The sequence below is a fragment of the Solea senegalensis genome, linkage group LG12 (assembly GCF_019176455.1).
Source record: "Solea senegalensis isolate Sse05_10M linkage group LG12, IFAPA_SoseM_1, whole genome shotgun sequence".
Lineage (NCBI taxonomy): Eukaryota > Metazoa > Chordata > Actinopteri > Pleuronectiformes > Soleidae > Solea > Solea senegalensis.
In genome coordinates this window covers 16,578,920-16,591,322 of record NC_058032.1, presented here as the reverse complement: position 1 = coordinate 16,591,322, position 12,403 = coordinate 16,578,920, and the positions used below count along the sequence as shown (strand labels likewise).

General features: G+C 39.5%; 1 long non-coding RNA gene across 2 annotated transcripts; it reads left to right on the top strand.

The window, feature by feature from the left end:
- Positions 1-1,748: 1,748 nt before the first annotated feature.
- On the top strand, positions 1,749-11,711 carry LOC122778131. 2 transcript variants are annotated; one of them, XR_006361400.1, is made up of 3 exons: positions 1,749-1,903; positions 10,495-10,550; positions 10,886-11,711. It is a non-coding gene; the product is annotated as an uncharacterized LOC122778131 (long non-coding RNA). The 2 variants fall into 2 exon arrangements; XR_006361399.1 differs by lacking the exon at positions 1,749-1,903 and having other exon boundaries at positions 9,488-10,550.
- Positions 11,712-12,403: the final 692 nt, after the last annotated feature.

Below are 12,403 nucleotides of genomic sequence, written 5' to 3'. Positions count from 1 at the left end.
GATCTGGTTTTTATTCAGACACAAAATTCGCCTCTTATCTTTACATAATAAGTTCATCCAGACAGAGAGCATGAATGAGAGGAAAAGAGAAATGGAGTGGTGAATAGAGGGAGAGAGATTTATAGACTCTCATCCAGCTGGGCCTATGTGTCTGAAATGATAAGTTTGGAGAGCTGTGTACATTACAGCTGGTTTATTTTGTTTCTATTTTACTGTTGTAAAATGGTGTTGAACACCCTGAACAGAGCTCATTGAAATGATGTCATTGGCTTCTCGTTTACGGAACAATCGACCTCTTCCTCCTCTTCCTATGACACAGTCCCCATCGTGGGCTTGGTGGAGATTACTGGAGACAAACACACACCGTGTTTAGGCCCAGCTGTAATTATTTCACCAGTCTTTGTCAAAAAGCCTCTGAGTGAAAACAGACTGCCGTGAAAAAGCCGGCCAGACAGGGAGGGATAGAGGGAGGGAAGGGGAGTGAAGATATGTTGTGATATCAAATGAAAGGCTTACTAAAGCCTGGGAACTGAACACAGGAGGTGTAACTAGTGTGAGAACAGCTGGGATTTCAGTCAGATTTCATTTTCAGTGCAGGTGTGGGGGCCATTGAGGCTGTAACACTTTTGCAGCGTGTCAATGTCCACACATTGTGTGTACACTACGGCTTTGTATACACTCAAAGTAACCTGGAACACTGACACACACACACACACACACATTTTTGCTCACATGTGGTATAAAATATGCCCAGGTAGTATAGTTGCCCTCTATGGTGGTAGAAGAGTTTGAATTACACTGACATTCCTGGCATTCCCTCAGCACTGACCTGCATACTTCCCTGACCTGGCTGCACATGGCACCACACATACATACACACACACACACACACACACACACACACACACACACACACACACACACACACACACACACGGTTCACAGTGGCTCATAAATACAATTAGTTAAGGATAACCAATCAGTTTGGGATAATCAGCCAGTTTGGGCTGCGTCACAGACTTACACTGACACACACACACACGCACGTGGACACACACATACACACACACGTGTACCAGCTCACACACAGCACACACACACGGACAGCAGGAATGTTGGTCTGAATGTGAAGGTTTTGCCAAACAACACTTTTGGGAGAGGGAGAGAGAATACAGAGGATGGGGCAGAACGAGTGTGTGTGTGTGTGTGTGTGTGTGTGTGTGTGTGTGCCAGGAGGTTTCAGCTGGGGACTTTCAGCCATTATCGGGATTAATCTGAAAACAGGAAGGCGGGTTTGAATAAACAAGACAAGCGGAAGACAACCACAGTTCTACTTCCTGTTTTAAAGCAGGGGGAGGAAACCGCAGATTTTTTAGGAATTCAACTCCAGAAAGACCATCTTCATTTTACATAAAGTGCTCTTGTGTCAACAAATGTATTTGCATCAATGCGAGCCTATTTAATTTGTTATGATACAACTTGGTATTTTATTAGTGTAGAAATTTCATGAATGTTTCTCTCAAGAATAAGATCGGGCAGACGTTTGTCCTATTTCTGCATCTGTGTGATTGTTTCTCTGGCTCTGTGTCTTTCTCTGCCGGCCATGGGCTGAGCTGGACTTGGCTGTGTTTGTGGGTCAGCAGCAGCAGCAGCAGCAGCAGCAGTGAGAGAGAAGCAGTCCGACACACGAAGCAGCATTTCCGCTCGTGTGGGTGCTTCCAGCTTATTTTAGAGAGTAGAGTCCCTGATTGGGAAAACCCAGGGGATGAGGTGATAAAGGGCAGGATCATATTCAGCTGAGGAGGGATATTTAACCGCGAGACACAAAGGGAGATAACGCCTCACAAATCATCTTCGACTCAAATTGTCAGAATTGCTGAGAAGTAAAGGATTGAGATCCGAGGTGAGATAACGCACATTTAGTATCGCGTGTGTGATTGATCGTAAACTGGCATTCCTCTTGCTGATTCGTCATTGAGAAGGCTCTTTTAAGGTTGTCCCTTTTATCTCCTTGATGAATGTTGACCTCTGACCACATCATTGTCTCTGGTCAGTGTCCTCTGTGTCGATTAGGCTGTAAAAATAGTGGTTAATTCGGCACTATTTTTGATGGAGACAGAGCAATTGCCAAGTTAATAGTCACTTTAGATTATACTAGATATAATCCCTCCTTCAAATCCTCACATTCTATCTCTGTGTCCTCTCTACAGTGTCTTGCATGTCTTAGTTAGAGGCTCTCTCCTTTTTCCTTGCTCTTGTCTTATCGGAGCAGAGGATTTAGCATTTTGACATTGTTGATTATATATTGTATATATGTATTATACACTTTCTCTCTATAAATATGTATGTACAGTATACGTAGTAATCTCTAGCAGTGTGTATTTTGAACAAAAGTAGAAATAAGATGACAGATTGATTATATTGACCTAAGTATAGTGTGTTAAAACCTCAATATGGTTAAATGCTGCTGACTGGGCTCAGGAATTGGCAGCATCAGAGTATTTTCCATTTTCCAGAGCACATTAGGGAGCAGTATATGTATAAAATAGGTCCTGACTATGGTGAGAAATCAGTTAGAGTTCAAAGACACAACTCTTCTTCTCGTTATTGATTCTGTTATTGTTTATTTGACACGGACAGATACAGTGCAAATAGAAAAACTAAAGATGGATGCCTGATGCAAATGCTACTTTGCAACACCCATCCAGAGAGGGGCCTTGAAATTATTCAAGAGAGAGAGATAAAAGATGAATGAGATTAAAAACAAAACGAGATGGAAAAACAAACATGGAGCAACCAAATAAAATGCAAATGCAGCCGAAAACAAGCTGCTGCTGCTGCTGCTGTGGACGCTGCAAACTTTGCCATGTGTAATTAGTACATTCAGCTCCTTTGCTCACATGGAAACTGGACTTGATGAATGTGTGTTATTATATTATCATGCTGTTGTGCACATACTCGTGTGTGAGTGCATCCTTCCCCACCATGTGAGCCACACACACACACTTACATCTCTCTATTAGAGTGATGTAACCGCACGTACAATTAGTCAGACTTTCCAAAAATCCAAAAGCAGAAATAAAATCAGATGGAGAGAGACACCTAGTGGTACCTATTGAAACTGATTCATTTATTATCAAACTGGGCGTGATGTGAGTAGTTCTTTTCTCCCAGATTTGATGCACGTCTTTAGACGTTATGTACACAAAGCAGTTTTTCTCTTTTTCTGTTTCAGAGCCGTGAACACCGAGTCTGCGTGGCTCCTCCAGGATAATGCATTTGAAGCACCACTCTGCAGTTAAGTCCCTCTGCCACATGATGGCACTCTGGCCCTTTGTGTGGCTGTGACTGCATCTTGCAATTGGATTACAAGACAATCCTTTATTATTAACAGTCAGATACAGCATACATTTCAGCATATTGTCTATTTCGGAGGTAATACCACACAGGCAAATCCAGGTTTCAGGGGAGTCAAACTCATAATGGAATTGATCTGAAATAATGAACTGGTGAAACTGACAGATTTTAATTAACTACATAGTTCTGAGGCAAAGCTCTTACTATCTAGATGTGTTCAATGTGATATTGCTTATATCGACCCTGAAAGGAGGTAGTTACTGTGCCCCACATTTTTTTCTATACAAATCAAGGCCCACGTATTAATGACAGCGGTATCTTAAAGCTTTGGGCTCATCCGTTTAGGATGAAGGTGTGGTTACATGTGCAGCAAATCCATTTCAGCAGTCAGTCATACGTGCCACCGTGCCGCCGCTCTATTGGGATTCAGCCCTTAGCCGTGCGTCAATCAATGGATCATGGTCATACCACTGAAGCTGTGACCACAGATACATTTTTTTGAGAAAATGTGCCTCAAGCTGAAAAGTAATTTGGTGTGAAAGTAAAGAATTAGACCTCAGAGATGTGGGTAGCAGTAAAAGTAGATGTGATTAAAGCTACAGGCATCGATTGGATCTCCGTTACAAGGTACCGAGCTTTGGGATGTTCTGCAGAATAACAGAAGCACTCCATTCAATTCCATGATTTTCCGCTGGGCAATTTCATTTGCTTTACACATTTGCAAAAGAGGTTCAGTCAAAAGAAGGGCACTATCGCACACTTTTGCACTGCCATTTCCATACAATCTGACAATGCTTAATTGATGCAAGTTAGGTAATGGCTTGGTTTAAATTAAAAGCTACAAGTCAAGTGGAACTTTCTCATTTATTATTCAGTCAGGCACATCATTTTTGCTTAGAGGCTTTAAGGGGCAAGATAACCGGCTTTTTAATCTGTATATGGGAGATGTACGTCTGTCTCTGCTCTCTCAATCAGTCAAGATGAGGGGAAATCGGTAGAGACAGCTTTCAGGTGTTCATAATGTCTCCTATGTGTTTTTCCATTTTTACCTGGGTGCGGATTCACTTATTTATGCATGCTTACTGACATTACAGAGTATGAGTGGGAACAGAAGCATGATGGTTATTAGGGGGAAAACTGTTGAAGAGGTGAGAGACCAGCACTCCAAGCTGAAGCCACTTTTTCTTTCATGTTAGCAGCTGTCCAAGTCCAAAATGGCCAATTACCATCATTTTTCCTGCTAGTGCTGGTAAAGAGAGGGAGGCAGTCAGATAGATAGAGATAGAGAGAGAGAGGGGGAGAGAGAGAGGGACAGCAGATGAGGTAGAGGCGGCTGATATAACTCAGAAAATATAACCATATTTCCTCAGCATGGAAAATGGAAATCAGACAACATCCACCATGACAGAAGGTGAATCCATCATCTGCAAAGGAAATAGATTCAATTAGATGGGTCCCTCTTGTATGTGGATCTACACAGAGATTGTTTTTATGGTAATGAGTGTAATTGCAGTGTCTCAGAGTGCTATCACATTGATTATGCAGTGTAAATAAGTAGTGAAACACACTGTGACAATGCATGCAACGTGTAAACAAAATATGTATACTGTACTCACGCATACTGTATAGAAAGATGGGGAGAAAGAAAGAAAGAAAGAAGGAAAGAAAGAAGAAAGAAGAAAGATGTGTAGACGTGTATCTCTGCATATGCAAGTCAGTAAGCAGGCATGGGTTATTATCATTATTATTATTATTATTATTATTATTATTCTCGGAGTGAGCTGAAGACAGAGTTTCCCCCTGAGACTCCTCCACTGATCTGTTTCTCGGTGTCTCGGTCTGATCTTTGCCAGGAGGTAAATGCTCATAGAGCTCGAGAGATTGCACGCACATTATTTCTTTTGGTGAAAAATATGATATTCACTTACAAAGAGCATGATGTTTTTATCACAATATCTTACAGTCTAAAGAGCTAATCAATCAGATCCAATCAGAGTCACATACAGCAAATGCTTCAAAGGCAAATATCACTGGATTATTTTCAACTCTTTCGATTCGGATAATCCCTGAGGGATCACGTAGCTTTACACGGTTAAGCAACAACAAACACAAGCGCAGGCAAGGTCTGAGTGAAAGAGATGACATTTCCCAGTTAGGTTAGATGAAGGGTTAGACTTGTGTCTTTTCATCAGGATTCATAATGCAGTGCACAGTAGTACATGTGGGTGGCTTTGGTTGCGACTGAAAAGGAATATAGAGTCTGTTTTCTGACCTTTCATTCGACTGCCGAGACCTCACCAACAGGCTGACATCAATATGAGACTCTCCTGTCTGACAGGAAGAAAAGAGAAACACACCACTCCGGCGACAGCGTATGATTAGTGAGCTAAAGTGAACAGGTTTAAAAACACCTGCGTGGGAGTGTGATGAGGCTAAACTGGAGGGAAAAGACTGCACAGACATTGTTGATGACATTACAGCTTTTTACAGCAAACTGACGCGCCGTCGTTTGTTTGTTTGCTGTTGACTTCAGAGGACAGTCCTCTGTGGTTCAGCCTCAAGTGTCCCTGCTAATTCGCATTTTGGGTCCTTGTTTAAATTTGATTAATTCCAATGCGGCTGTGCCCAGTCTGCGATGATAACAACGCGAGTTGTATGTCTCACTGCCTCCATCTGTCCTGCTAGAACATGTCTGGGAACACAACACTACCAGAACACCAGAACACTTAATCTGCCTTATTTACTCGTCCCAATATGGCTGCTTTGTCACACACACATCATTTGTCCTGCAGGATAAATATTTCCCCAGCGTCCATACTCACACAACAAAATGTTGATTTATCCTCAGCCTGTTAAACTGGCCAATCTGCATATGGCATGTTTGTGCTTTGTCAGGATGCATCCACTGTGACAATATATACTATAATTATTGTCTAAATGTGACAGCGGAAGCGGCAGTCCATTCATTGGCCTGCAGAGACCTGGGTGTGTGTGAGTGTGAACTGCGGTTGACATTTTGTCCCGCGTATTGAGAAGATCTATCATCCACAAAGGGCTGATTTAATAGGAGAACAATTTAATGTTGTCTGATTTCATTATAATGAACAAGGTCCCGACTCATTTTGTTCTCCTCAAAAGGAGAGAAACAAAGGGAGAAAAGAGGGGCGAATAAGAAAGAGATGAAGATCAGATTCGTCGTCTAACTATTTATGTTGCTGAAACAAAGAGAATTTGGAGCAGGCCATTTAACTTAATGCTCTCTCCTCTTTGCTAATGGTCTGAAGATAATTAGTAATGCTAATCAAAACACTTGTGTCTGCACTCCCCTGGTGTGTCATCTTCCCTCAGGGCCGTTGTAAACTGTCGATTGCCATGAAGGGCGCTCACTTGTTCCTTTTATGTTTCCATTAGAAAGACATGAGAACAATCGAATGTATTTCCCATCTGCCCTGTTTATCGCCGCCGCCTAATATCTTCTGTTTGTTGTTGTTGTTGTCGGAGTCAACAAACATCACATTAGCACCCTTAAATTGCCATCATATTTCCGACTATCACTGTCACATTTTTCTTTATTAATAAACTATGGCAACCTCTGATAGAGTTGGACGAAATTGGATAAAAACCCTAACACATTTAACACATCTAAAAGAAACATGCTAGTGAATCATTTGCTGGAACAATAATAAGGGCCAACACCGCAGCAATTAGTTAATTAATTAAGTGATTAACTTAAACGGATTGCCAGGAAATTAAAGAAAAAAATAAATTATTTTGTTAATTGCACACAGTTAAAAAAAATGACAGCTATAGTAGAGATGTGGTTTCTTGTACGCCTGTAACGGTCTATTACCAATTATTTGCATATTTATATTTATTTATTATTTATGTAACAATTCTAACAACATGTAATGTGGGAAAATAATTCTGTAATTCATTTCTGATGCAATGTCCACAATGGGGAACAATGGTTATAGTGGAGTAATAAGGTAAAATGTTACTTATTTCTATAGGTAATAGCTTGGTAATGAGGTTGACTACAGACTACCTTCATTAGTTAGTACCTTCACATGATCAATCATGAATTATTTTGAATGAATCAACAGTGAAAATGATATAAGTAATTTAAAATCCATTTGTCTCACACACATTTTCCTTTGTGATTATTAATTCATACTTGTATTTTCTACTAGAAATGACATAGTATTCCCACTTATTTTCCATTTTCAACTATATCAATATACTATTACCATATTGTTATTGTACAAAAATGTTGTTTTATCGGATGATTTTTGGTAATATTTTAAAGTCTAGTAATGTCTTAATGTCTGTGTTTGTCCAAACAAACTAAACTTCAAATAATTCAATAAATCACTTCACATTTGAGTCACTGAATTGGTTTGAATAAGTAAATGAAAATCACACACCGCTGAAACATTAATGGAGGTCCTCTCGCTCTCTCTCTATTTTTTTGTTACTTTTATCAGTTGGGCAAATGCATTAATATGTACATATTACATATATTTATATATATATATATATATATATATATATATATATATATATATATATATATATATATATATATATATAAAGAAGGCTAAAGCAATACAACCATGCAGCTTCTCTGTGGGATGTGGAGATGTAATTGTAATTTTAATGTCAGCATGACAACATGCATCACTAACACACTGATGGTGTTTGCAGGTACAATCGTAACAATATTCAAATATCAGGATGTCACAGGAAATCCATAGACACGGTTTTATGATTTCCTGTCTGAAGCAAAGGGGTGTGCAGTCAGGAGAGCCACAGTCTCCTTAGAGCCATGATGTTGTCCTGGCTGATTTACCTCCTTGCATGGCTTATTATTTTTGCAGCAATTTAAAACAAAACTGATGATCAATTTAAGTTTGGATTAGTTATAAAAACAATCACAAATGTACAAAAGCAAAACAACAATTTAACGGCAACAACATTTAAACTGGCAACTGGTTTTTGTTCAAAAGGAACTCTTTCAAAAGAAATATACTTCACTGTTGAGCCACAACATTAAAGCCAGTTACGAGGTTTAATGTTGGGGTTGATCAGTCTAAGCTCAAACACGATTCACTATGCAGGATTTAAAAAGCAAGAAGCAGGAAGAAAGAAAAAGAAAAAAAGCCAACAGTGGCTGCTTATCTAAGTGGGTTCTGTAAAATCCTAAATGTGTTTTTTAGCTTGGCTTACTCTCTTCAGTGACGGCACAGAAAAAGATGGTGGCAAATTACAGCCTGTCATGGGTTACACAATAATTATTTTATCCTTAACCTGAGTGTTAAGAGTAGAATGTAGTGGTGAAAAGACCAATTTTACTCTGATTAAGCAGAGTCAAATAGCTTTTGAGGAACATTGGCCAGGTGAAATTTCAGGAATTTAGCTCTGACTTTCACAACAGGAGACTCGAATAGGGTCGGACTAGAGCTCGTAGTGTACGTGACTGTACATTTCAAAGTTACCCTTCCAAAAGCACTTCTGTATGTGGGCATTAGACCGATTTAAAAGAAAGGAGGACTACAGAGCGCAGTAGTGGCGAGTACTGCTGCCTCACAGCAAGAAGAGAACTGGGATTCGAACCGGATGTGTGGGGCGTTCTCCCGGTGTGCGCTTGGGTTTCCTCCGGCTTCCTCCCACTGTCCGAAAACATGCAGAGGTTAATGGGACACTCTAAATTGACTCTAGGTGTGAGTGTGAGAGTGAATGGTCGTTTGTCTTTGTATGTGGCCCCGTGTGTCCCCGTGGATAAAGTGGTAGACAATGAGTGAGTGAGTAAATGAAACAATCAATCCTCTCTGTACCGAGGCCTGTAACCTGTGACGTAATCTGCAAATTCTGAATTCTCCACCAAATGTTACTGCAATGCAAGGAACTCTTTCAACAAACTAACTAAGTAACTAACCTTAACCAAAACCTTTATACATCGGAAGATGCTGTTTATCCTTGCAGCACTATTGTTGTGGGTGTTTGACAACCAATAAAAACAAAAACATTAAATCAGTCATGGTTGAGACATGCCTGTCTGTTTGGAACGACAGTACAGCATTCACTGCAGACGATCTACAGTTTGTGTCAAAGTGTACCCTTGTTATTTTTTATTGTGTGTTTTTATGTGTTAAACTGTTGCTAAATTACAGTTCTGTTGGAACTTATACATTTACAGTAACAAAAAAAAATCTAAAGATGAATTAGAGCTGAATATTTTAAAGCTGAATAATAAGGGATCACATTTCAACTCATTGTTCTGTTTTATAGGTATATAATTCTTCCATAATATATGGTATTGCAATATATTAACATAATTCGTTTCGCTGAATTTCTTCAGCAAGCACCTTTTTCCATCAAACAAACGAGCTCGGTTTCTTTACATGTCAAGGTTAGAAATGTAAAAAACGAGTTTGCAGGCAGCCGTGGTTTTGCTGGTGCATGTGGGTGTCGATGTAGCTTTAAGTCATTTTATGTCAATGTTCTGTTTTATCCAAGTGTGGGTATTGACAAAGCGCCAAAGAATTCATTTACCGCTCTTGAAAATCTATTATGACTCATGAGTCACCTTTGCTGCGATTTTACTGATCATCCAAAAAGCTGTTGAGGGCTAAGCCTGGATCAAAACAGGACAAGAGAGAGAGAGAGTGAGGCTGTGACAAGCAATCCCTGGAGAGATCCCACCGCTGGTGTCTGACAGAGTTGTTTGGTCTCCCCCCACTGCCCTTATTCATGAGGCCTCTTCAAAAACCATAGATCACACGTCCCTCATGCACCTTGCACTTGATGATAGAAAATTATATCTGAATAAAATATGAAAACCGAGAGTGCCTGAAAGTTTTTTTGCGAGCTGTTACTGTATTTCGTCGATGTGTGCACAAGGTGTGACAAGATGCCAATTGTGCATTTGAAATCTATGCGGGGGGAAGTTGTTGATTTGAAATCTAATGCGTACTCAGATATTGAGGTATATGGCAAACTCACTCTTGAAGATGTTTTATAATATTTCGACTTATCTGTCACACGCTTGCACACCGTGACTGTGTGTTGATCTAGTGCACACTAAAAACAAGTCATTTCTCATTTCATTTGTATTGTATATTTGAATTTCATTTACAGATTTTCCTGGCCGCACGTCTCCTTGTTTCATTGGAATGAATAAATCAAACAGTGAAGTAAGTAAAATCCCTGAAATGTTTGTGATTATTAGAATGTCTAGAACAGGTAACTTAATTGTTGTGGAATGCATCAAATTAGATTTTCAGCCTGTTATGTCTTTGTTATAATTTTACAACGTTGGGTGAGGACGGTATAGTCAAAAAAGCATGTGCACCTTGCACTTCTCACTTACTTATTACCGCTAGAAATATAATCAATTTGATGATTCACAATTTATAAATGTATTTCATATGTTCAGACCAGATTTTTTAGCACTTTTGAATGAGTAAATGATTTATTGTTGCTTTATTATAAGCCCTTTTATTTATTTATTTTTTATTTATTCAACCAGGAAAACCCCATCGAGATTAAGAACCTCTTTTTCAAGGGAGTCCTGACCAAGGTAGGCAGCGGCAAACACCAAACACTCGACAGTTACACACTTACACAGTTAAAACACAAACAGAAAACAAATAAAAGAATCCTCATTAAATTTACAAGCACATTATGAAAAACAAGTGCATTTTGTAGAGTCGGGCTCAAGAAACTCTCAGTTTGGATTTGAAAGACTTCAATGAAATGAACTCAGTTAGTTATTCCATGCAAAAGGAGCAGAATGGACAAAAGCCCTTTTCCCCAGTTCAGTATGGGCATACAGAACAGAAAGCAACAGTAGCAGTATTTGAAACTGTGGCTGTGTTTTATCAGTAGCATCTTCTCTCATCCTGGTAAGAATCCATTTACCATATTTAATATTTCACTGATTAAAGTTTTTAATTATACTGTATATGTTTGACTTTTATTGGTCCTTTTCTCATCTTACTCAGACAAACACGCGACCATCTTCACGCAGTGGGAGCCCAGTATCATCTGTGACATCATCTGTGACATCGCGGAGCCCTTTCACATCCATGACAGTAACACCACAGAGACCTGTGACTTCTCTGAAGAGGTCATGTGTCCCACCAGTGGCTGTTCACGAGGACATGATTGCACATTTCCCAGTGAAGACAAAGATAGGACGCTATAGACACACGCTCTGCAGGACGTGCAGTGTACGTCTCTGCTTGTCTGGACTGTCTTCTCCCACTTATCCGGCTTCCTTCAGCATGTACTGGGTCTGCCCCGACGGTTTCATTCAGTATTTTATTAGCCTAATAAATTCTGATTCATAAAAATATGACTGTTGTGTGATTATTATTCATGATGTTTACTGTTAGAGTGCTTTGTAAGCAATCCACACTGCAAATGAACCCTTCTGTTCTGCATATTTTATTCTGACAGTGTGAGTGCAAATATAGATACTCTGCTCCCATCAAGGTTGCAATATTACAACATTTCTGTAAAAACTTTAAAAAAATCTAAAATCAGAGGCCTCCTTTAACAGCATCTGAGAGGTTTCTATTCTTTGGTTTCACAGGGTTAAACTAAAGTCCCAGACACTGAGGTTTCTCCTATTTTTCTCCCTGTAAAAGGTTTTTGGTGGAGTTTTTCCTGACTCATTGTGAGGGTCTAAGGACAGGTGGTGTGACTTCGCTGTACAGACTGCAAAGCCCTTCGAGGCAAATTGTGTTTGTGATGTTGGGTTATATAAATAAAATTGAATTGTATTGAACTGACTTCCAGACAAAAAACAGAGCAAAATCATTCAAAAGACTCCAAACATTACAGAAAATACTTCAACATGAAAAAAATACGGCCATTTACAAAACAGTTCAACATTTCACAAAACACAATATTTTCTTGAATGCTATAATGCATTGACCTTCAGGGCCACTGTACAAACATGTATTAGCATCCTGTGAATGTGGTGCTTTGGTGCTTGTACAAACAAGAACATTCGAATAAAGATGAGAGAAGACTACAGCAA